The 22,794-nt window shown below is 46.5% G+C and overlaps 1 protein-coding gene and 1 long non-coding RNA gene across 2 annotated transcripts in view; one reads left to right on the top strand and one right to left on the bottom strand.

Annotated features, from left to right (window-relative positions):
* The window catches only part of PARD3B (par-3 family cell polarity regulator beta), a 538,356-nt gene that overhangs the window by 109,264 nt on the left and 406,298 nt on the right, over positions 1–22,794 (top strand). The gene's annotated exons all lie outside the window — the stretch shown is intronic.
* Positions 7,065–22,056, bottom strand: LOC308198314. The gene is made up of 3 exons (XR_013953819.1): positions 20,516–22,056; positions 12,931–16,538; positions 7,065–12,139 (listed from the first exon to the last, which is right to left on the bottom strand). It is a non-coding gene; the product is annotated as an uncharacterized lncRNA (long non-coding RNA).

The raw sequence follows: 22,794 nt of genomic DNA, 5'->3' as shown, positions 1-22,794 counted from the left end.
CCTGGTAGGTGGTAACCTGTAACACGACGGTTTAACCTCTTTGTCCTTTCTACTTAAGATCAACCTTGTAATAATGTTTTCCTGACAAGCAGAAGTTGCCTCAGTAACAGTGGGAGGTAGAACAGAGTTAAACAAAAGAAACAGTAGGCCTGTGAATAAACTGTTACTGAGGTGTGAGTTGCTGCGTCTTCACCTGCCCGATTTGGATCATCCTGCTTGGTTAAAATAAAATGGATATTTATTTCAGGCTGCATCTTACAGCTAGCTACCTTAGCTGTCAGAAGTCATACGTAAAAATATCCTTTTTTCCAGAGAGAGCCATTCATCACTCAACCAGTAAATATTACTCACTCCATTGATTATGCTGTGATTATATTTTCTCTTTAAATGGCTGTTCGAATTGGGTATAAAAGACCCATTTGTTTCTACTATAGATAGTCTCTGTCTTTAAATGCTTCATTGTTTTGAATTAGTCATTGCAGTTTGCACAGCTGAAATGCCAAATGTGATGAGTTTCTGAGCAAAGTCTGGGATCTGTGCCTTTCTCCTCTTTACTCTTGGGCCTTCCAAGGGAGCCTCCAAATCCCTTCCAAAGAGTTTTAAAGTTATTACTTCCACCCCTTGTGCAGAACTGCAACTTGACTTTCTGAGGCGCCAGAAATTCTGAAGTAATTCTCCACAAGAAAAAGGCCTCGGCTCAAGGGAAGCAATTTTTATCAAGTAAATAAGGTCTTGGGAGACCTGTGTCCCAGGCACGGCTCTACCCTGCCTTGCTTTCTTGCAGCATTTTGTGAGCTGTCAGCTGAGGGTAGTGGAGTCCCGCATACAGTGCTTTAAAACGTGCAGGTGGCAGTGAAAGCTCCCCCTCGCCTCACCTGCTGCTCCAGATCCTGGTGCTCACTCTAGATATAGATTGCCAGGCAAAGAACTGCCTATAAACATCGTGCAGCTCATGAAGATTATCAACCCGCAGAGAACCTGGCATGTGGTTAATTAATTAGGCTGAATCCTAATTAATTAAGGGGCATCCTCAGTGATTCTGTCCAGAGCCAGCTCAGATGGAGCCTGGCACGGCCGCGCTGGTGCAGCCCGAGAGCTGAGCTTGCTGCCTGCCTTCACACAACACCGTGACCACAGGCAAGGAAGCACCAAAACATCGGGAGCAATCCCGAGCGCGTTCCGTGCTTTTTTCCACCACCTGGGTGTCCCCACAGAGCAGCACGCTGCCTGAGCGTAGGTCTGGCAGCCCAGCACGAAGACTGTGCACTACTTTGTTCCTCGGCCACCTCTGTTCTTTTGAGACCCCTCTCTATTTCTCTCTTCTCCTGCTCTTCCAGTACAAAGTTCTCCCTCCAGCCAGCCAATGTTTTACTGAGTCTTTTGAGGATGCTCTCAATATCCTGCAGACCAGCAGGAGACTTTCCAGCTGCAAGCAGCCTTGGAGACCCTTGCTGCATGCCAGCCTTCCCATCACTACACTTATCCTCGGCAGCACAGAGGCTTTTGACAGAACTACAGCTTGTCTTGCAAATGGCCAGTCCATGTGGGAAGAGGTTATTCAGGCCACGGAAGGGTAGGAGACCATCCTCCAGCTTCGCTTCCTTCCTTTAGATCTACCTCAAAGAGCTTTCTTAGGCAGGTTGCTGTGTGAGAAGTCAATTCTAGCAAGGCTCTCTTTGGAAATTCAAGTTTCTCAAGCTTGGAGAGAGGGAAGAAAGGTTTAACGCTTTCTGAACATCCAAGCTCTTATCTGATGTATGTGCATGTGAACAATAGTCCTGTAGTTACCTCAAAAACACAGCGTGTTGCAGGTTAACTGGTGAGCTCGTGTAAAGCAGTTTCAATGGCTCTTTGAGGCAAGTGATCTGTGCCATTTTATTAAAAGACAAACATGCACAGTATTCTGTTATAGATAGGCTACGTCATGGCTGTAAGTGAAAAAAAACATTGAGCTTAAAATAAAATCTTCAAAGGTACAAGAAAAACATTAAATGAGATAATCTGAGGCTCTGAAGCTATAGTGAGATCCACTTATCCATTATCTTCAAATTAGGAACCACCTGTTCTCCATAACGTCTGTTTGTATGAATGAGGAACTCTGAGTTTAATTAAGTTGCCTGTGTGGGTGGAACAGGCTTCCCAACAGCAGTGGGATTATTAATGGACATCTATATTGGAGTTCTTTGCATTTTTGAAAGGCTAATTACAATGTAAATTTAGGTTTAAATTATTGCTTTGCTCTGGATGGGAGTTGTCATTTATTATTAGGGTGTTTTTTTCCAGATCCCAAGAAAACATTGGTTTGACTGTATAAGCACTCGAGTCTCTTATTTTTTCCTAATTTACACTTTTTGCTCATGGTTCAATGTGCTATAAAATATTCCCCCATCTCTAGTTTCATTATTTTTATAGCTTTTCATTTTATTTCTGCCCTGCAACTTTCTAAGGTTTTGAGAAAATGAAAGGCATGATTTTTGAAAACAGGCCTGAAGCTGAAATCTGGAAACTCGTCTTAAGAAAATTGCCCACTGACTTCCTACTACTTTAACGTTTTAGCTGCTAGTTTATTGCATGTAGCTGGTGACGTCTGCAGCATAAATCCAAATGCGCTGGGTGCTAGACTGTGTTCTGGCATAACGAACCCAGAATAATTCAGATCTCCAGCTCTTGTGTTCGCTGTTTGGCTCTTATATATGCCTTCAGTGGTGAAAAATGGGTTTGTGAGTAGCCTGGGCACCCTGAGCCCTGCACTCCGGGAGCTCTCCCTACACTGCCATCCGTAGCTCAGCTGCACTTTGCCACCGGTGCCCATGAGGACAAACGAGCCCCGCGTGGTGCAGCGGCCTGCAGCATGCCCAGCCCTCCCCGTGGCCCTGCTCTCCAAACCACAGGAGGGACACTGGTGGCCCACGTGCTGAGGTGGTGCATGACATACTGCTCCCTGCTTCCTCACTGGAGGAAATTTGGTCTGGAGCAGGTCCGAAGTGCGAGTCCGAGAGCTGCAGGCGGTGCGGGTTGGTCAGGGAAGGCTCTCACAGAAAGAAGCCGGCCTTGTGCTGTGGGCCCGGTGCGCCTGCACCGCCTTCACGGGGAGAGGAACAGAAAGGCAACGACCTAGCACAGCCAGCAAGGTACTGCTTGACCTGTTCCTGCAGTGATGTGGGAAAGCAGTTGGCTGAACATCCGCAGCGCTTTAATGTGGTATTTTGCGTGTTGTGGTTTATTACGTGCCGTAGGGAGGGAGCTGCGGCCCGCCTGCGTTGGCCACAGGGTCAACGTGAGGCTAGTAGGAAATAGGAACATCTGACTCCTCACAGGCTGCATTAAAGGCCTATCTGCTTTGGCACTGATGGATAAGCTAAAGTTTACAGCTGGGAACAACAGGAAAAGATGCAGTATCTGGTCACATCTGAAAGACCTGCAGAGCATGGTAACTCAATTGTAGGCAATGAGCACTTCACTCGCATCGCCACTGATAGAATTCAATTAAAAGCTATTAGCATAACAAGCATACAAGGGTTGCCAAAGTGCAAGGAAGCTACAAAGCATCTGCCCAGGGCTGGGGGGGACTGATTTGACAATTTTGATCTTTCCTGCTCCATCCTTATTTAGGTAGAACAGTGACAAAGTGCTGATCTGCCCTGTGGCATTTTGCTTTACCTTTTTTTTAAGTGAGAACTACCTCACAGAGACTTCTGAGGCCACCATCCGTAATCTGTTTGCCTTAAGGTGCTCTTGAAAGAAAAGAAGCACTATATAGCTCTTGTTATGAAAGTTGCACGGTTCATGTATTGCTGGGGGAAGGTACCCACAGCAGGAGTTGTTTGATTGTGTGGGAGGTCGGATTAGGTATTTGTTGAAGCCTCCTTGGCCTTATACGTGGTGACTCTCTACAATTTCTTTTCAGAGCATTGAAAATCAAACACGGCTGTGAATTAGAGTCAGTCCCTTCCTTCTCTAGTAGTCCCTGAAGCAAAATTCTCGTGGATATTGAGAAACCCTTCTAAGAGCCCTGACGAAGCAAGGGACACAGGAGCACTGTGTCTCAGGAGGACTTGCTGCTCCCCATGGGCTGGCTGCCTTTTGGCTCCCTCACCCTCTGCCGTCACGCTCCTGGCGCTGGTGCTGCCGTGCCCTGACGTGGGGCCGCTGCTTCCCCCGGCCACGGCTGGGGCTGGCCTTGGGAGCCTGTAGCTCCCGCAGGCTGTGGGGGCAAAAGGGTCTGCCCTGACCCTGGGGTCTGCACCCACCCCTTCTGGGACTGGGGCTTTTGAGGTAGAAGACTGGAAAGAAGTGGTAGTTAGGCATCTTGAAATGCTTAGAAAAGTAACCAGTAACAGTTAAATGGTTAAAAGCTTAAACAAAACTGGTAAAAAAATAACCAAACTGTTGAAAAGTGTGATTATCTCAGCGTGGGATTATTATCATTACTATTATCATTGTTGTTGTTACTTTGCATGGCTGATGGAGGGCTCTCATTTTCTCCTAAATTGGACAAAAATGGCTAGACAAGTGACAGCACTTTTGTAGCTGAGTCTCTGGGCCAGGCCATCTCAGTGCAGGAGAGGTGCTTTGCCCCAGGTGGGTCCCCGAGGTGCCCCTCTGCCTCCTGGGGACAGTAATACTTAGCAATGCCACGAAGCCATTGTGTCCCTCATTAAGTTCTGTATGAGTTCCTTTGATGAAAGCTTGTATAAAAATACAAAATATGATTCATATTTATTTTATTCCATAGTCCAGCTAGGGTCACATTCTGTGAAATGGCAGAAAACAGTATGAGATTTTCATTTTAACTATTTTTTCCTTCTGTCTGTTTTTCATATGTACAATAAGGTTTCATTCCTTGCTCTGTAGCTGTGCAGTCGTTCCCTTCTGTGTTATTAAAACTGAGAAGGAATGCCTCTAGGTGAAAAGAGACTTATTAGTGTGTTAGGTCTTGCTCTCAGGAATAGATCCTGATGTATGTGTTACAATTTGGGAATGATATTAACTCAAATTTCCTTAGTAGAATGAGAAGGTGCATGTAAATTTCAGAAAAAATAACTGTGATTAAGCAAAATAAAACTAGTTTGTTTTATCTACACTCTCTGTGAAGCAGAAATAGCAGTAGTATTATTAAATTATCCGAAACCCATAGGTTAATATAAACTGTTCCCAGACTGCAGCATTTTGGAGAGAATTATTAAAGAAGCAGTTGGTGTTATTCTGCTCTGAGTACATCCAGCTCCATGCACATGCAGTTCAATTCAGCATAATGCCATAGTTTATTTAGGAACAGCTTTACAGACTCACTTTGCAGTCTTAAGGCTAAGACCTGACCCCAGATAGATCAAAATGTACCAGTTATTCTCAGTTTGGCCTGGATTAAATATTTGGGGTTAGGGGAGGAGGGGACAGCATTATTTCATGCAGAGCACTGCAAAAGGCTGTGTATCATCACATTTTCTCATGCTTTTGCATTTGAAGTTTTTATTTGATTATCTTGTTGTGGGGTGGAGTCAAGTGAATATGTTTTCAATTTGGGAGTGAATTGTTACAATCTGAAGTGGATTTTGTAAGCTTCCTGGCATCAATAAGCACAAGTGATTGTGTTTTTGAACCCAAGACTCATAAGGGCAGCCATAACATGTCATGTCTCCCTCTCCACACATCCCCCAGGTTCTGCATGTAGAATATTCTGAGGTAGCCAAAAGCTGCATGAGGAAAAATGGCTTTGTTTTGAATAAATGTGGTTCAAATGGTGTTGAATAAAAGAGGCACACAGATGCAGGGTTTGTTCCTTTAGGCTAATGTTTTCAGACTTAGTTACGTACTCACATTCACATATTTTAGTCCCTGAATCTAATCCAATTTTCTGAAGAAGATACAGCATTCTCAGCAACTCTGTAGCCATGACAAAGAATCAGGATGCTGATTTCGACAGTTAAATTTGCACCTGTAAATTTATCGGAACACTGTAACTGTAGAAAATGATGAGTTCAAAAAACGTCTTCCTGATTAGTGCCACAGGAATAATTGATTTTTTTTTTCATTTTGTCAGCCATTTTTTAATTGGTTTAGATGAGACTTATTGTCCCTCTGAACAAAATTACTTCCTTTCCCTTCCCCAAAATTTTGTTTAGTTCAATTAAAAGAAAAATCTGTAAAAAGAGGAGACAAAGACTGAGTTTCAGAAAAGTGTTTGAGGATGCAGTGGTGTTGTTATTCTCTTTTTCAGTAGCTCGGTGTCTAAGAACGCTTCTCTGAATGTCAAGAGACAGGTTCGTAACCTCACTGAGAACTGGTAAACTTGAGGCAGGAGCCTCTTTCAGGTGAATTGCTAACTAAGCTCTAAGCACTTGCAACATGAACGCAGTCCTTTCTAAGGGAGACCGCAGTTGCTCTTTGTACCTGGGACTGCTGAAGTGTTTCATGTGGAGGACTGTAGGCTCTGGGTTAGAGGAGCCTGAAGCTTGAGCAGTCTGGGTTTCAGCTCTTGTCCCAGAGAGTATTTGTTCATCTGAGTATAATAAAAAGTATCACTGGAAAAAGGACTACTCAGGCAAATTATCTCTTCCAACAGCAGTTCGTTCCATGGGGTGCGGGACTTGTGGTGTCCAAGCTTTTCTGGCAAAGAAGGGAATCCATTCTGCATCATTTGTACCCTTTGAAAAAGGGGGGACAAAACTGCATCCTATCCTCGTCCTGAGTTGCCCTTCTCTTCTCTGCTCTCATCAGGAATTATTTGTGGCACACTTCATGCTAACTTGTAAAACTAAAAATAAATAGATGTTGTGAAGGTGAAATTACACTTTCAGCTATTTTACAGTTTGTTAGCAAAATTGTTAAAACCCCTCTGTTCTGCTATTCTCTGCTGCTCCTTTCTCCATTTGACTAACAGATTGCCCTTTTTGCCAAAACACCCTGCAGCCGGTTGTCACACCAGTGTATATTTACCAGCTATCTTAGCGTGCCCTTGGAAGGATGAGCAGTGGGTATAGCAGTATCTTGGCATGAATATTAGATGTTTAGATTTTCGCATGTGCTCTTTTAGGGAATGCATAAAGGCTCCTACCCACACCTTGAAATAGTTAAGAAGTGGCATGAGGCCATGTAAAAAATCTAATTGAAGAAGGGGAAGAATTTGGAGACCAGCAGCATCATAGTGTGACAAGTCTGCTGTGTAACAGTGGAAAACGGTCAGAAGTAAAATGAGGCAAGAGGAAGAACCATCCATTTGGAAGAACCAAAGAATAAACTGAAAGCAAAATATCCAGACTCAACTTGACAATTATAGTAAGGCAGCAGCACAAAGCTAACCCTCCTCGAGTTCTTGAAGTTGACACTGCAACTACAAAAAACTGTAGGAAATGTGATGAAGCTGAGGACGCCGTGGCTGTGAGGAGCAGCTGCCACACAAAGAGGTCCCTGTGCTGTCCCTTCATCCTGCCATTGTCAAGGGGTGAGGAATCACAGGAGACAGGGACTGAAGCCTGCAGTGTTGCATGCTTGCAACAGTCACAGGGATTTTTAAATGCAAAGCAAACAAAAAACACACAGGCTATGTCAAATGTAAGTTTGAAATGGCTGAGCAGCAACCAAGAAAACCCCTAGATACATCTGCACCTTGTTGACAAGCTTTGTGTGGCACACAACTGCTTTGAATGCAGACAGTCTTTCTGTGTTCACTAACAACACTGTTTGATGTGGCCCCAATCTGAGAAAGCCATTAAGCCCATCTTTAAGTATGTGCATAACAATCTTAAACAAAGAGGCTTTCTTTCTGAATCTGGGTCACTCGTGGAGATACATCTAACAGGAATTATTAAACACATCGTTGAAACCCGTGCTCGCAAAAATAGAGTGCGTCGAGACACACGTACGCATTGAGCCCCTCGAGCGCGGTGGTGAGGCCACGCACCAACCTCTGCTCGCCAGGGGAGAAGGCAGCAATCCTGCCATTGAATTATTGACCACGTTGTCAGCCTGAAGGAGAGGCAGAGCACTACCACATTGGGTAAAATAAGCGTAGCTGGAAACAGCCTTCTTGCGGGGCTGCATGCCCCATGCAGCGTCACTTACCTTGCCAGGGAAGCAAACCCAGCTGTTCTCTGCTCGCCACACAAGCTATTCGTTTCAGTTAGGTATTTTCTCCTTGAATAAGCAGGACAAAAGGGATGAGATATGCTGAATCATTTAGGGAAAAAATGTCGCTGTCAAGTGCATTATCATCAGCTAAGCAAGGCCCTGGAGGCCAGAACCTCAGCCAGTAAATTATATATGCTGAATGCCTGTGCTTTTACAGTTCTGTTGAGGCAAAGCCTGCACAGTGTGTTGCAGGGCTGTTAAAGAAAACATGCAAGCAAAGTTATATCGTAGCTGGTATTTGCCCAGTGGTTCCGCCTCATCCTTGGGACTAACGGGTGTCCTGGACACACTGAGTCCCCAGCAGAGGTGGGGTGCCCAGAGCCTGGCTTCGGAGCTGCTGGCGGAGGTACCTGCGGGGTCACTCAGCTGCTGAAACGCTGAGCCATATAAAAGTGGGGTGTGGGAACTGCAAACCTCCTAGGAGAGCGCACACCCAGCCTGTGAGAGGGAACAGATGCATTCTCCAGAGGTGGGTGTCACTCTTGCTTGAGCTACTCACTTCTCTGATGTTTCCTCCGTTTAGTGTCTACTATTTTCTTCCAATTTTACTTTCAAAGCTACCCGTGCCCATTAGCAGATGGTTGCCTTTCTGGCTTATTTCTCCTTCCAGGAGGTGTTTAGAGTCAAGTTTTAAGTGAAAACACCCCGTGTTTGGCTTAACACCTGACACTGGCTGGGTTACTTCACGTTTGAGTGATACTTGAAAACTTGTGGAAGTCATTTTCTTATTGGAAATTGTCCCCTGCAATTTCGCTTGACCCACAGGATTATATCACAAGCCAGCTATTCTCGCTGAACTTCATCACTCTAACCCAAAACTTCAGATATTAAATTAACAGTTTCTTACCCAGGTAATTTTAGAGGATTGGAGTTATGAGATTCAGGTGTGCATCTCTGGAAAAATGCTCTAGCTTTCCTCTGCTCGCTAGATGCAGCTGCTCTTCTAGGATCTTCTGTGCTGGCTGCACTGACCTGCTTGGCCTGCAAAGAGTCTCTTGCTTTTCCCAACGAAATGCTGCTTTTGTGACCATTTCTGTGGCAGTCAGTCTAAGACAGTAACTCCTGTTCACTGTGCATCAACATGTTCTCTGAAGGGAGCCTTTAGCTCCTAGCCATCTCTCCTGAGGAAGCATGTGGAAAAGGACCTGCCAGCACAGGAGAGGGAGCAGGGCCTTGACCTTGCATATCCTTCCTTGGGACCAGGAAGCTGCTTGGCATGGATGCACGGGGAAGCACAAAGCCCTGTCACTTCTGAGCATCATCTTCTTAGACCACAGGTAGCAGCACAGTGGGAAAAACCACACCTGAGCATTGCCGCATCCTCTTTTTGTTTATGGGCAAACCCAGCTAGTACAGCTCCACCAGCCTCACATCCCTCACATCCTGCACCCAAGACAGGCAAAATGCTTCCTGCACTCTGTCCTCGAGGACAAGCCAGAGGGTGGCCTATTCCTCTAGCACCTAGGGCTTATGGTACCATGCCTATACTCTAACAGAGGGAGCCCAGAGCAGAGCTGAGTGTGTACGCACAAGAGTTTGACATGTATGAGCTTCCGACCTCTAGGTAACAACTGGCATCGTGGCCTTTGCAGCAGCAGACCTTCCAGTCTGCTCCAGGGCTGGGATAATGAGCTGCCCCTTCGCTCTGAGCACTGGCATGATGGAGTCCCCTTCTAAAAACTGTATTGATTTCATTGGGAGCTTTGACAGAGTATGGGTGTTGAAGGGCTGCCAGATTTGGCTGTTAATCTTCAGGATTGCTTCTTTCTGCTTGGCTGAGCATATGCCTAATGTTTGCTGTCGCCTATGTGAAGGATTTAGGAACTGTCAATATCTCTGTTGATTCATGTAGCACTGAACACAGTGGGAGCAAGGTACGCAGTTGGATCACTCCTGCCGGGCTCCAGCATTTAAGCTGGGGTAATTTAAGAAGTCACCACCTTCTGTCCCACCACTAGAGCCTCTTGCCTTAGGAAAATAAAAGCTGCAAAATCTCTGGGGCACCCCCCCCTCTGCTGCCAGCACTGCAGCTCCATACTCAGACAAAGCTGAGACCCAGGGAGGTTCCAGCAGACGCACGCTCACCATTTTGTCTCCTGCCTTTGCCAGGTGGGGTGGTTCCTCTGGACCAGGAGGGCTCTGGCAGGCGCTCTGCAGCGCGGCGGCTGCTTGAGGCCCTCCCGGGTGGCAGCAGCACCGTGGGGCCCAAACCATGTGGATACCGAAGGGCTGCCGCTGCCGTCGGTCCCACCGGTGCACTCACTGCTCTTGGAAGCCAACCCCTGTGTATTAAGGAGACAGGGCAGCCTGCACGGGAGGGTTCTTTGGAAACCATTTTGTGTGTCTGTCCTTGTAAATGTACCATGGGCGCTCCGTTCTGGTGAGGATGGGTCATTTCTGCAAATGGTCTAGTGCTCACATTGTCATGGCCTCTGCTGGGTGCCTGTAAGGACTGCCAAGTGCTCTGGCTGAACTATAATGTTCATCAAGTATATAAGGCAAAGAGAGTATTTGAGGGGGTGATTCCTTTTTATTTATTTATTTTTTTAAGGCATGCCTGGCATTTTTGTCACAACTGTAGCTGACAAAGCATTTTCTGGTCACGTTGCCTCAAGACAGCACGGAAGATTAATGTTTGGAATATGCTAAGCTCTTGAAAAAATGTAAAGATAATATCAGAAAAGTAATTCAACATGTCCCCGAAGCTCTTAACCATAAGCGATGACATTCTAATCTTCGGTGAAACACAGGACAGCGCTGGCAGCCTTTTGGGGTGGTGGGAGCGTGGCACAGTGCAGAGGGCGCAGAACCAAGGCAGCACTCGCAGCAGGATTGCTGCGCTCGCACGCCGCTCTCCACAAAGCAGAACATCCATCGGTGCACCCAAGAAAGCACTTTCAGTTGATGCATTGGATACCAGCGAGCTGTGGGAGGTGTTCCTAGCTCAGAAGCTTCACCCTGACCCTGGGGCATGTGCATCCTGTTCCCACATCTGTGGGTACGGGCACGTGGGCCATCTTCTTGTACTCGTGCGCTGCCTGGCTTGCAGGCTCTTTGGGACCTGGAAGCACGCCCCGCAGACGGAAGCAGAGAGGTGCTGTATTTGCATAAGTGCTTATTGTGCCGGGCTCACGCTTAGGTGCCCGACTCTCTTTGGCATGCAGACACACAGGGAAAGAACCTGTTCGTGCGTGGTTCACCTGGCAAGGGGGGGGTGCAGCAGGGCTCCAGCACAGCCCTTCCCACTGCTCTCTCATGGGCCCTGCTCTGCTGCAGTGCTGCTGCAGGGCCCTGAAGGAACACCACGCCGACAGCACCAAGGTCAATAACGCATTTTTCTCCGAGAAAAACTGCTTTTCTCTCTTTCACACTGGAGTGTGCTATGGAGGCGAAACCTAAGTTGCAACAAACATCTTGAAAGGCAAGAGGCCCCTACAAACAAAGCTGCTGATTTCTGTTGTGACAGAGCAGTTTCTGCTGTCCTTGCTGAAACTGGTGAGAGTCTGGCTGGAGGAAAGGCTGTAGGAGGACTGGCCTCAGGGCCTGTGCTTTTCAGAGCTGAGGAAGGAGGGCTAAGCAAGGCCAGCAGAATGGACTGGAAGGTCTTTGCCCAGAGGAGCAGTGTCCTTTGTATCTGCGGCCCTTCTAGGAACTGCTGCCTCTAGCACAGGGCTGGTGGGAAGGGGGGCACGGGTGTTGCTTAGCTTCTGAAGAGCCAAGCTTTACACTGACAAATACATTACAGTGAACAAGAAGCGACTTTCATTCACTTTTACTCCAGGAGCAAAGCTGGAGAAGGGCCAGAAGGGCCACGGAGCTGTGGCACAAATACCGGCAGAGAGGTGGCAGACAAAGCACTGCTGCTGCTGGTGGTGTTCCGTTATGCTGTGCCACAGCAAGGCCTTTAGCTGTCATCCAGGCATGCATAAATAAAGCAGTTTATTTATAAATCTCCACTTAGCATAGTCTGTCTGATTTTCTTGAAATGCTGACTTTTGAAACAAATGCACACCTGTGCAAAAAAAAAAAAAAAAGAAAAAAAAAGTAAACTAGAAAGCCCCCACCCAAGCAAAAAAAGCTAAAACTTCTAAGCTGGACAAGATGATCATGAGCAATGGAAAATGTCCTAAAATTCCAACTAAAAAGAAATCTGCTCTTGTGGATTCTGAGCCTTTACTTCATATTAAAAACTCATGTTTTAGGAAGTCTCTGGCCATAATACTTGCAGGTCTTGCTTGCTTGTTTCTTCAGAGAAAGCTGAAATGTTTGTATGTAAGTTGACTCCATCTGCTGGGCTTTATACATGGCATTAAGTTTCATGATGTTCAGTTTTGCCCACTTGCAGTTTCATCTCAAGTTGAGCTTGCCAGCCAGCGAGGGTGGAGTGTACGTGAGCAGTGAGGTTAGGACCATAAAACTGACTAACTTAAGGAAAGAAAGTAACCTGGCAATATTTCAAATATACCCACTGGATCAGGAGTACTGTATACCATCAATCGCAAAAGAATACTTCATTTTCAAAGCTATCCCTGTGGTTTCATAAGCTTTTTGCCTCAACCAGAAATACAAGAAGCAATAAAAGAAGACATGCTTCTAAATGCTATAATAGATCCGGAGGGAGCCCAGATGGGGCAGATGATTACAGCACTGAACTCCCCCCTATGGAAATGGACAATTTTGAATATTTTCCTTCAAAATTCAACAATGAGGTTACAGCTCCTGAGACTGCATAGTGCTGACCAGTACTACTTTTCTGGCCTGGCTTTAGGAATTTCAATAAAAATACCAAATTGGTAGTAGTACCTTTCTTACAGAGACTCTCTGGGCTTTGGGTCCCAAATTATTTGCAACCTAAGTGTGTCAGGACAACTTTGTGGTTAAGCCCATCTTCCCAAGGATCTCCTGAGAAAGAATTATCCTGTGAGGAAAAGAGTTAAGTCTGTTAAAGCCTTGTAGTGTTTCAGCCATCAAACAGGAAATTCTTTATAAAAAGAGAGCAGCCTGATTTACAGTCTTCAAGTGGGTGGTTTTAAATTATTCAAAATGTTGCATTACAAATCCAGCTGAGTCAATTCTAATTTCAACAAAAAATTCAAAGGACCATAAATTATCTGACTGGCATTATATGATTACCTCAAAAATCTTAATGATTAAAAAACATGTTTCCCTGTAAAATTGTCAGATAAATTAGAAAAACCTAAATCATTTCCATAACACGTTTCAGTTGTTGCAGCAGACATTCAGAACTGAAAAAAAAACTCATAGACAGGTTCTTTATCTTTAGAATTTTGCAGCACCCAAAATATAAAATGCCTCTAGTTCTTTTCATGTATCACTTCTAAATCTGTAATCACTACGCTCTGTTTGTGTGCTTAAGCGCTGCTTGTCAACAGCCTTTTTCTCTGCCTGGCTGCTAAAAAATGTTTGTTTGCAGTTGCCCTTGTGCTCCGAACTGCGCCGTTCTCTATGCATAGCTTCCTATGCAGGGAGGCAGAGCATTAATACCCTGTTCAGGTAATACAGAGAACACAGTGACACATCGGCATAATTAAATAATGTCATCAGTCTCTGAAGTGTACTCCCTACGGTGATGCACCGCATGAGAAACCTCCTAATACGACACCTACGGGTTTCTTCCACAAAACTGACTCTACTGTAATGTATTCCATTAGGAGAGCTGAAGTTTAATGGGGAAATCATTATTTTATTATATTGGTATTTCATGGGTAACGTGGTATGAAGTTTCTGCCCACTGGATCCTGTTACACTCAATCCCAGCTCAATTACGGAGCTGCCTCCTCTCCGAGACGGCCTTGCCACGGAGGTGCAGACCACGGTGGTCCAGCCTCGTCAGCGTCAGGAGTTCTGCTGGTGTCGACGAGCACAGGTTTTGTAGCTCAGAAGCTCTTCCCAGCCCTTTTCTGGAGCCTCTACAATTTTTCACAGCTGTTTTGGAGTGTGGGCACCCAAAGCAGGGATCCAGTAGCAGTGTCTCCGGAATTAAATTGAACCTGCCTCTGACGGTCCATCCCATCGCTGTAGCCCCGAGCGTTTCTCCTACTGCAGCCAGCAGAAATATCACAGAATAATAGAATCATTAAGGTTGGAAAAGACCTTCAAGATCATCTGGTCCAACCATCACCCTGCTAAGTGCCCATCCCAAGGAAGGAGGCAGGGAGAGGGCCTCTGCAGGGCTGCAGCTACTGTGACACCGGGCAGAGGACAGCACGTACCACACCGGTTGTGGCAGCAGGGCAAGGCTTCGGCTCTGCTATCTGGTGCCCTTGTCAGATGCTCCAGAAAAACTTATTCACAGCAGATCTGAACACATTTGTGGTGCTGTTGTCTCAAAAAAATGAGGGGAAAAGACAACCTGAAAGCCAGGACAAAGGACAGTTGTCCCAGGGTGCCATCCACTGCTGAGCTTAGCAGCTTCTCCCGTGCTCTTGTTCCTTGCCAAGTTGTTTTGCTGCCTTCTGACCTCCTGGCCTCCTGCCCTTCCTGTTCCTGCTATGTTACACACGAGCTTTCGGTTCCCTACCTTTTGTTTTATCACCTCTTGCAGTCAGGCATGCTTTATTTTACCATTCCTCGCTCCAGCTCCTTGCCTCTCCTTTACTATTTATTTGTCCACCCGGCGCTGTCTCATGGCTGTGGTATTTGGGCACCAGGCACCTCGAGCGAAGTGCCTGCTTCATTGGCTCGCACTGCTCTCAGTTATGCTGGTTGCCTGGTAACAGCTCTTATAACTCAAGTTGCAAAATTTTCGCTGAAAAAAAGATCCCTGTGCTTCCCAACAGCCTCAGCTGGAGCAAGGCTGCGAGCAGGGCTGGAATTTTCCAGGCTCTGGGGCTCTCCCTGATCTCTTGCTGTCTGTGTGGAAAGCTGCAACAAAACCAAGGCAGCCTCCTTAAGGCCTGCAGGGGGGATGCAGCAAACCACACGGCATCCCCACTGCCTTCACGCTGCCTCCTTGCTGCATTCACATGAACGCAAATTATTACCTGAGCCCGCAGCCGGCTGGCTGATGGCTGGCGGGTGTTCCTGGCTTGCCGTGTGGCAGCGGAGGGCTTGTCTCTCTTGGCCCCTGCCAGGGGTTTCCACCCTGCAGGATTCAGTTTTGATGCTAAAAGATGTTCCTTATTACTGGCCTGGGAGCTGGGAGTCTGCGTGATTTTAGCCGTGCCGAGGAGGGGAGGCAGAGGGTGCTCGTGGGTGCGCGCCCTACTCGCTACCTGGGGTGAAACCCCTCCTGTTGCGTGCATTGGTGCAGGCGGCACCGCCTGGGACCCGGCCTCCCATGTGCATGGCCCCCCCTGCTCTCTGCCTTCGTGGATTGGGAAATCAGACCCGGGGCAGGGGGATGAGAACATCATTCGGCTGCCAGAAGCAGCAGCTTTGACTCAGAAGGCCGGGTGCCAAGGCTCGTTGAGCAGCAGGGCGGCAGCTCCTGGGCGCACCCTTGTCCGTCGGCTCCCACCAGCCCCTGCCCAGCAGCGGTGCCGGGATGCCTTCCCTCGCAGCCACAGCAAAACCCATACAAGCTTCTCCCCAGATCACTCCCTGATTCTGCGATACCTTATAAAACCCCAGTCCTCCTGCAAAGTGCTGAGCAGGGAGATGTTCAGCCCCTTGCCAAAAGCACCCAGAACCCCGCAGTTCATGTGAGCATCCAACTCACTGCAGGACCAGAATGCTAACTGCTGCAGGAAACTGGGTGGAAACAGATGAGAAACGAATTGTTAACCTTATAATGAAGAATCCATACTATAGAAATCACAGTGAAAGAGAGAAAGATTTCATGGGCTAGCTGCAGTAAAAATAACATTTCGTGCTTCGTTGCATTAATTGAAAAGCATCTAAAAACACCAATAACATAATTTCATAGCATTAATAATGATTATGCAGTGTTCAAAGTTATTTAGTGATGAATCCAAATACAAACAAAATTAGTATGACCAGATCATAATTTATTTTTAAAAATTTGAATGAGCTGTTGAAACAGCAAGCAAAAGAAATCAGCATGTGTTTGTTTGTTTGTTTGCTTTTTTCCTTATGGAATTAGTGGGTGTATTTTATTCCCAAAGCCTAGCAGAGGACAAAAAGAACATTTTTCTATCCGTTTAATACAATTTCTGGAGGGGTGAGAAGCTCTTCTTAATGCCAACATGAACACTTCCCCTCTCTGTCTATAAACACGTGCACAGACAGCAGCAAAGGAGGGTGTGTGTAGGCTCTAGCTGCTGAGCTTCTTGGGGTAATGTTCTTAGTACAGGGAGGAACCACTGAGATCTTCAAGCCTCAGGAAAAACCAAATGTAGCCGCTTTGGAGAAGTGGCAGGTATGCACTGGTGCTTCCCAAACCTTGGTCAGTGTGGCTGGGCTTGGGGTTTCTGCAAACCATGCTCTTCCTGTGTGAGATGAAAGAAAAAAAAATGCGGGAGCGTGATGCGAATGGATAAAAGGAAAGAATATTTGCTTAAATTGCCACGTTCCTAAATTATTTCTTATATAAAACTAATAAAACTTAATCACATGTAAGATTTTATTTTCGATCCTTATTGATCTCTGCAATGTGTGTAAACATGTTGGGGCAAAATAATTACAGCTGAAAAATACTATTTATTATTAAACAGTGTGTCTTATTTTAAATATCAATATTATGGCCTCTGGCATTAGTTTTACATCGACTAGAAGTGTAAGTGCTGTTTTTTCTTTTTTTTTTTTTTTTTTAATATATGGATCCAGTACTTGGTAAATACTTAACTTTCACTAAACAAATACAATCTTGGTTTATTTTCTGAAAATCCCTTCAGCTGTGCATTTAGCTAACAAGAACAGTGTTTGCACTTCATCCCCAAATTTCACATTCCCCTTTCTCATCCTGATGAAATGATAGCAAAGGGAAAAATTGTTAGCCTCAAATGTAAGATTTAATAAAACAGATGATAGATTTGTTTTGGGGAGCATTGCTGTTCTGTTTTCTTTTTTCTCTTCCCAGCTGTTTGGTTTTGGTCCCTCGCCTCCTCTGTTGTGTGCCAGCGCCTGAGCTGGCTGCCTTACACCCTGCAGAAGCTGACTTGGGGCAGGTTTGTCCTCGGGAGCCGCGTGGTGAGTCAGCGGTGTGGGAACCTCTTCAAAGAAAGTTTTGGAAGAGCCTGTGACAAAGGCGGTTCCCGTTTCAAGCCAGTGACTTCAGTAGGAAATGATTTTCTTTGCTAGTGAAGGAGAGGTCGGTTTGTTACTGGAACCACGGGGAAAGCTGCCAGTATTTTCTTACAGCTGTGGGACTGTGTCACTGGTGTCTTAGGTATGTGTGAGTCCTAGGGGTGCCGCAGCTCGGGACAGCCCTGCGTGTGCAGCTATGGGCAGACAGATGTCAGGCTGCGGACTGGTGCCCAGCAGGTCAGAAGAAGGAACTGTTTATTAGGTCCCAGTGAGCCCCAGGTACCTACCAGGCATGGCTGGGGTTTCTCCCCTCTTGTCCATCCATGTGCTTATGTGCTTTGCTGACGCCAGCCATCCTTACTGATCAGGAGGAACATGGTGCCGCTGCACAGCCGTCCGATACGGGAAGGGTTAATTGCTTCTGTCCAGCTCACAGCCTTCAAGAGAGTCATTTTCCCTGCATGGTCAGGAGTCCGTGTTGCAGGTTTAGATCCAGTCCTGGGCATTGCCTGCCCGGTAAGCCTGGTGGAAGCACTGGTGACGGGGCACGGCGTGGTGCTCCCATGCCCCTCACCTCTCCCATAAAGCAGGCGGCCATCTGGGGACGTGGTGGGCTTGGGTGGCACCTTCCTGCGGGAAGGCTTGGGAGAGGGCGACGTGGCGTGAGGGTGGGTGTAAGTGCAGAGAGGGTGAGGGCACACGGGCAGAGGAGGGGGCTGACATTGCCTGTCGGCGCTGCATCCAGACAGTGCTGGGCTCCCGGCGGGCGGTCGGGGCAGGGAGAGCTGCGGCAGCGAGGGGAAGGCAGAGGAGGCTCGGGCAGGGCGCAAGGCGCTCCGCGAGGAGCTGGGGAATCTTCTTCTCTTTGCCACGCAGCCGAGCTGAGGTGGCCTGAGTTTGTTGCTCTAGCTGGCGGAAAGTTGAGAAATCCCTTAGGAGGAAGGGTGTGACAAAATGAGTGAGGCTCCTGCACGGAGGCTGGCGAGGTGTGACCAGCAGGCATGTATTAATGAGAGGGAAGCTGAGTTCTCGGCCGCTCCACCTGCGAATTCCCACCGAAGGCAGCATGAGAAGGCGTAAATGACAGGAATATCTGAAAGCCGCTTGCAGTTTAATTATTGTCAAAAAGCTTCGAGAAGATTTTGGGTGGCTGAGGAGTTATGCAGTCTGCGTGTATATCGCCAGAGTAAAATCCTATTAGAAATAGATGAAACTACAGGAAGGTGATAGCTGCGCTATGGCATAAAGCCCTATTCAGAGACTGATGTAATGTATTTTTCCACTGCAGGGCAGGAACGAAACTTTGAGCTATTGTTTAAAGAAAGAAAGAAACTCTGGCCCTCAAGGCTGCGGTAGGAAAGATAGTTTTAAAAAGATCATTAAAGCAAAATCCCTTTTCAAGACTTTGATGTCTATTGATGCAAGCTGCTATTTGTACTCCTACTGAAGACAGATCTGAAAGACTCTGCAATTACTAATAAATCGCCTGCAATATTGAGCAATTACCAACAATGCAATCATAAAACAGTGCAATAACTAAATAATTATACACTTGTTAGGAGAATACATTATTGGGCACCTTGGAAAGAAAGGGAAAGGAGGTGAGAATACAAAAGACAGGATATTGGATACCACACAAATAGCAACAAAATACACTCCGCTGCCAGAATGCTGAATAGCTGCACATGCTTAGGGCCAACTCCCAGCCCTAGAAAAAATCAGGGGAAGTTTTAACTATTTATAGGAAATTTTTTAACAGGATAGTTAGTCACATTCAAAATGCTGAGCGTGATGGCTGGGAAAGGTCTCTTCTGAGAGGGAAGAGGAAGAAGGAGGAGGGAAGAAAAACGGGATGGGAAGCTGAGGTTTCACCAGGAGAACCTGCTTGTGGTGTGCGAGAGTAAGGACATTGCTCTTGTTTAGATTTCACCCTCAGTGAATTTGGGATCGTTCCAGAAACATCTGGAGAAAACATCTGCATGAATGAAGTGCCTCTTGGAAAGAAAGGTGTGTGTCAGCTACCATGAGTCAGGCTGATAAGCCGCTGGCTCGGCTCACTGGTGTTCAGCCGTTGCCGTAGGTGTGAACGCTGGAACACAGTGGAAAGGAATGAGGATTTTGAAATACTGTTGGGAAATGCTGTGAAGTGTTGTAGAAACAGAAAGAACACTGTGTGCTGTATACACTAAAGAAGAATATCTGTTGTTGAGGAGGTCAAGAAATTGTAGCCGGAGGCTTTTGGATATGTGCAAGGATTAGGGACCATCTGGAAAACGGATCATGTGAGGAGCTTCCCACTAAGGAAAGGCGGGGTGTTCAGCGTGCCTGACCCAGATAGCTTCGCAGGCACCCTGTACATAAGCAGGGCACAATTCACGGAGCAGTCTAGAAACTCTGATATTCCTGCAAAGCACAATGCAATTACTGGAACATTAAATAATCATATTCAATGGTGGTGGCAAAGTGTGAGGGGAAGACAAAAAGGAGCAGCCCAGCACTACTAGGTGAGGCGAGCCTCCAGTAAGCACGGGTTTATGCTCCTGCCCTCCCAGACAAAGGAGAGGAGGAGGGCTCTGCTCCAGTCCTCCCGCTGGCGTCCCTTTTAAGCAAATCCTTTGTGGTCAAGGGAGGGGAACAGCCACTTACACACCACGCTCCTTCAGCTGCTGAAGGTCGTGCAGCTGGCAGCAGGCACAGCATCTCTTTCCACCGAATCCTCTCCCTCCCTGCCGTGCTGCTAGAGAGATTGATTTGTGATCTCAGCCCCTCCTTGAGTTCTCCCCAGGCTGCCCAAGCCTGGGAGCCCACATCTTTTCCATGTTTAGAGCAAATCCTTCAGCTTCGGGGAATGAATGGGTAAAAAATTTTCTGTAGCTCATATTACTGGATAGTATAAAATAGCCTGGGAGGAAGAAAGACAGAAGTCAGAAGAAAGTAAACAGAAAACAGAACTGGTGAGAACCTATTTCAAAAACTGCACCTTCAGCTGTGATGTAAATAGTCCTTTCCTGACCTTCATGCTAAAATAGGCATTTTAAAATTGCGTATATTAATTAATGTTATATATACTGGCCAGGTTACAGCAAATATAGATTTGCTGTTAGCAACCACAAGCGATGGCTGCAAACAGAACAACTAATGAAACCCACGTATGAATAAAACAAAATGAAAGAAGTCAGTGCTAGGAGCTAGAAGTAAACAAAATCTGGAAATGACATACTGTTAAATAGAAACCAGTGGTGGCCCTTGAAGACTTGAGTTTTTCTCTCTCAGATAATCAAAGGCCATATTGTGCCTTTAGGTGCAGCTCTGAGCAAGGAGAGATGAATAAATTGCCTTGCCACAGGAGTAGCCGTAGGGCAGGAGGAGCAGAGAGCCGGCTCAACGTCCCAGCTCCCAAATCAGAGAGACGATGTGGCGCGGCGCGCTGCAGCAGCTGCGGGCGCCTGCGGGAGCTAGCAGCCATCTCCTGGGGAAGGGTGAGAGTCTCCGGCCTCACGGCCCAGAATGCGAACCACCGCTGCAGAGCTCTCATGCAGCATCAGAGCATCGCGTGGACACGGGCTCTGAAATACTTAACACGTTGTGCTCTGTAACAGAACTAATGTCACACAGCCTAGGGTCTTAGCCTGAATCTCCCTGCACTAAGAGGGCAGGACCTGTGTTTTCCTCTCTAGTTCAAGAGTTAGATTACTCCAGTCCAACTGCTAATGATTTTTGTCCAAAAATCCCAGTTAGAAAAAGTTAAGCTTGCCTGATTTTCAGGACAGTCTGTGTGCTTCTGCCTAACCTCAGTTTATTATACTCCCTGTTTGTGCATTGAGCTACCTGGAGATGAGCAAGATCATCATGGAGGGGTGGCTCATCCCAAATCTCAGGTGGTGGTACAGAGCTGACGTTACCACAGAGTTAATAAAGAAACCTCCAGGTTGTAGCTTAGCCTTCCTTGGGAGCATCAGAGAGCCCCCAGGGCTGGGCAAGCTTTCTGTCAGCTCGCGGACTGGTAACTCTCTGGTATCTCTCTTCCACAAAGTGCCATGTCTTTCCATGCTGTAGTGGAGCAGAAGGGCAGCCTGTTCCTTGCAGAGGTTTTGGGGAAACATCCTGCCGTCCTGGCCCCAGGGATGATCCTGGCCAAGGTGCACCACAGATGGAACAAGAACGAAACCCTGGCAGAGTGATAAGCATGGCCTTGGTCATGGTCATGGACCACAAAACCACACTTTGCACAAAATGAAACTGAGCTTGGAGAGAAGCAGACATTGGCAGCCAAAGCCAGAATTACACCATGAGTAAGATTTTTTGAGATATGTGAACAGAAATATAAAAGAAATCTGGGGTTGAATCCACCTATGCTTTAAAGTCAGCTTCAAAAGGCTTTTCTCTCTCTCTAAGTCCCAGAGATTGTATCACAGAGATGTTTACCAAACCTTGTGGCTGAGGACCATTTTAGAGAAATCTCTAAACATGTAACTCATGTACATAAATCTCCCCTGGATCTCTACTTAGATTTCCCTTCCCCTCTGGATTTCTCTGAACATACCTTTGGTGTTTTTTGAGGGACTAATTTCTGCACCTGCCAAACTTTTAAGAATGTTAAGATCCCTTTAGACCTGTTTAACTGGAGCCATCTCCTGCCCACACTGTAAATAGAGCTTGTTATCAACAGCTCTTACCCTTAATTAACCGTACATAACTCATCATCCGATTGTAAGCAAAACATTCCTTTCCACCCCGCAGGGTGGGGTTTGGCCCTCAGTGCTCAGCTCTCGTGCACTCAGCTGCTTCTCATACAGGCACGTGTATATTGACAGGCATACATGATGCCAGTATAACCTGGCAGGAGGCATAGATATGGTAGTAATTTAATATTTATAGCAATAAATGACTGCATAAGAAGGCTCTCAGGAGGAGCATAGCCCGGCGGGCTGCCCCAGCTGAGGAGGGAGCACTGCAAGCCCACCCTTAGCTTTGCAGGCGCAGCAGCGGGGAGCGGGGCCCTTCCCCATCCAAAGGGGGATGGGGAGGTGTGATCCCACCTAGATTAACTGGAGACAGACTTCTCCCACCTGGTTCCACGCTTTTATTTTGCTGTTGCAGGGGACGTAGTACTGGTGTACAAGCACACTCTTCTTTTAGGTCCTTGCAGAACGTAGATATTAAAAAAAGTTCTTTGTTGAGCTAAATCAATATAGCTACACAAGCGGCAAGAAGATATAGGGTAAACTAAGGGTGGCAGCACGAATGGAAACTCAGAATCGTCTTGCTTTGCAAGTCTATATCACAGTTCCTTTATTTATTATTTCAACTTTAAATTAGGTTCAATTTAAACTTTTGCAAGAATGTGATTTCATATAGCTTGTAAATAGATTTTTTAAAATTGTATTTTTTAAAATTGTACTGCAGTTGCCAAGAACACTTGTTAGTTTGCTTTCCCTTTATTCACCAACATTGTACCATTGAGACTTGGCAGCGAAAGTGGTTTTATTGATTTTCATT

Source organism: Anser brachyrhynchus (genome assembly GCF_964034855.1).
Source record: "Anser brachyrhynchus genome assembly, chromosome: 7".
Lineage (NCBI taxonomy): Eukaryota > Metazoa > Chordata > Aves > Anseriformes > Anatidae > Anser > Anser brachyrhynchus.
Note: the sequence above shows the minus strand (reverse complement) of the source record. Positions and strands in the feature narration are given on the sequence as shown.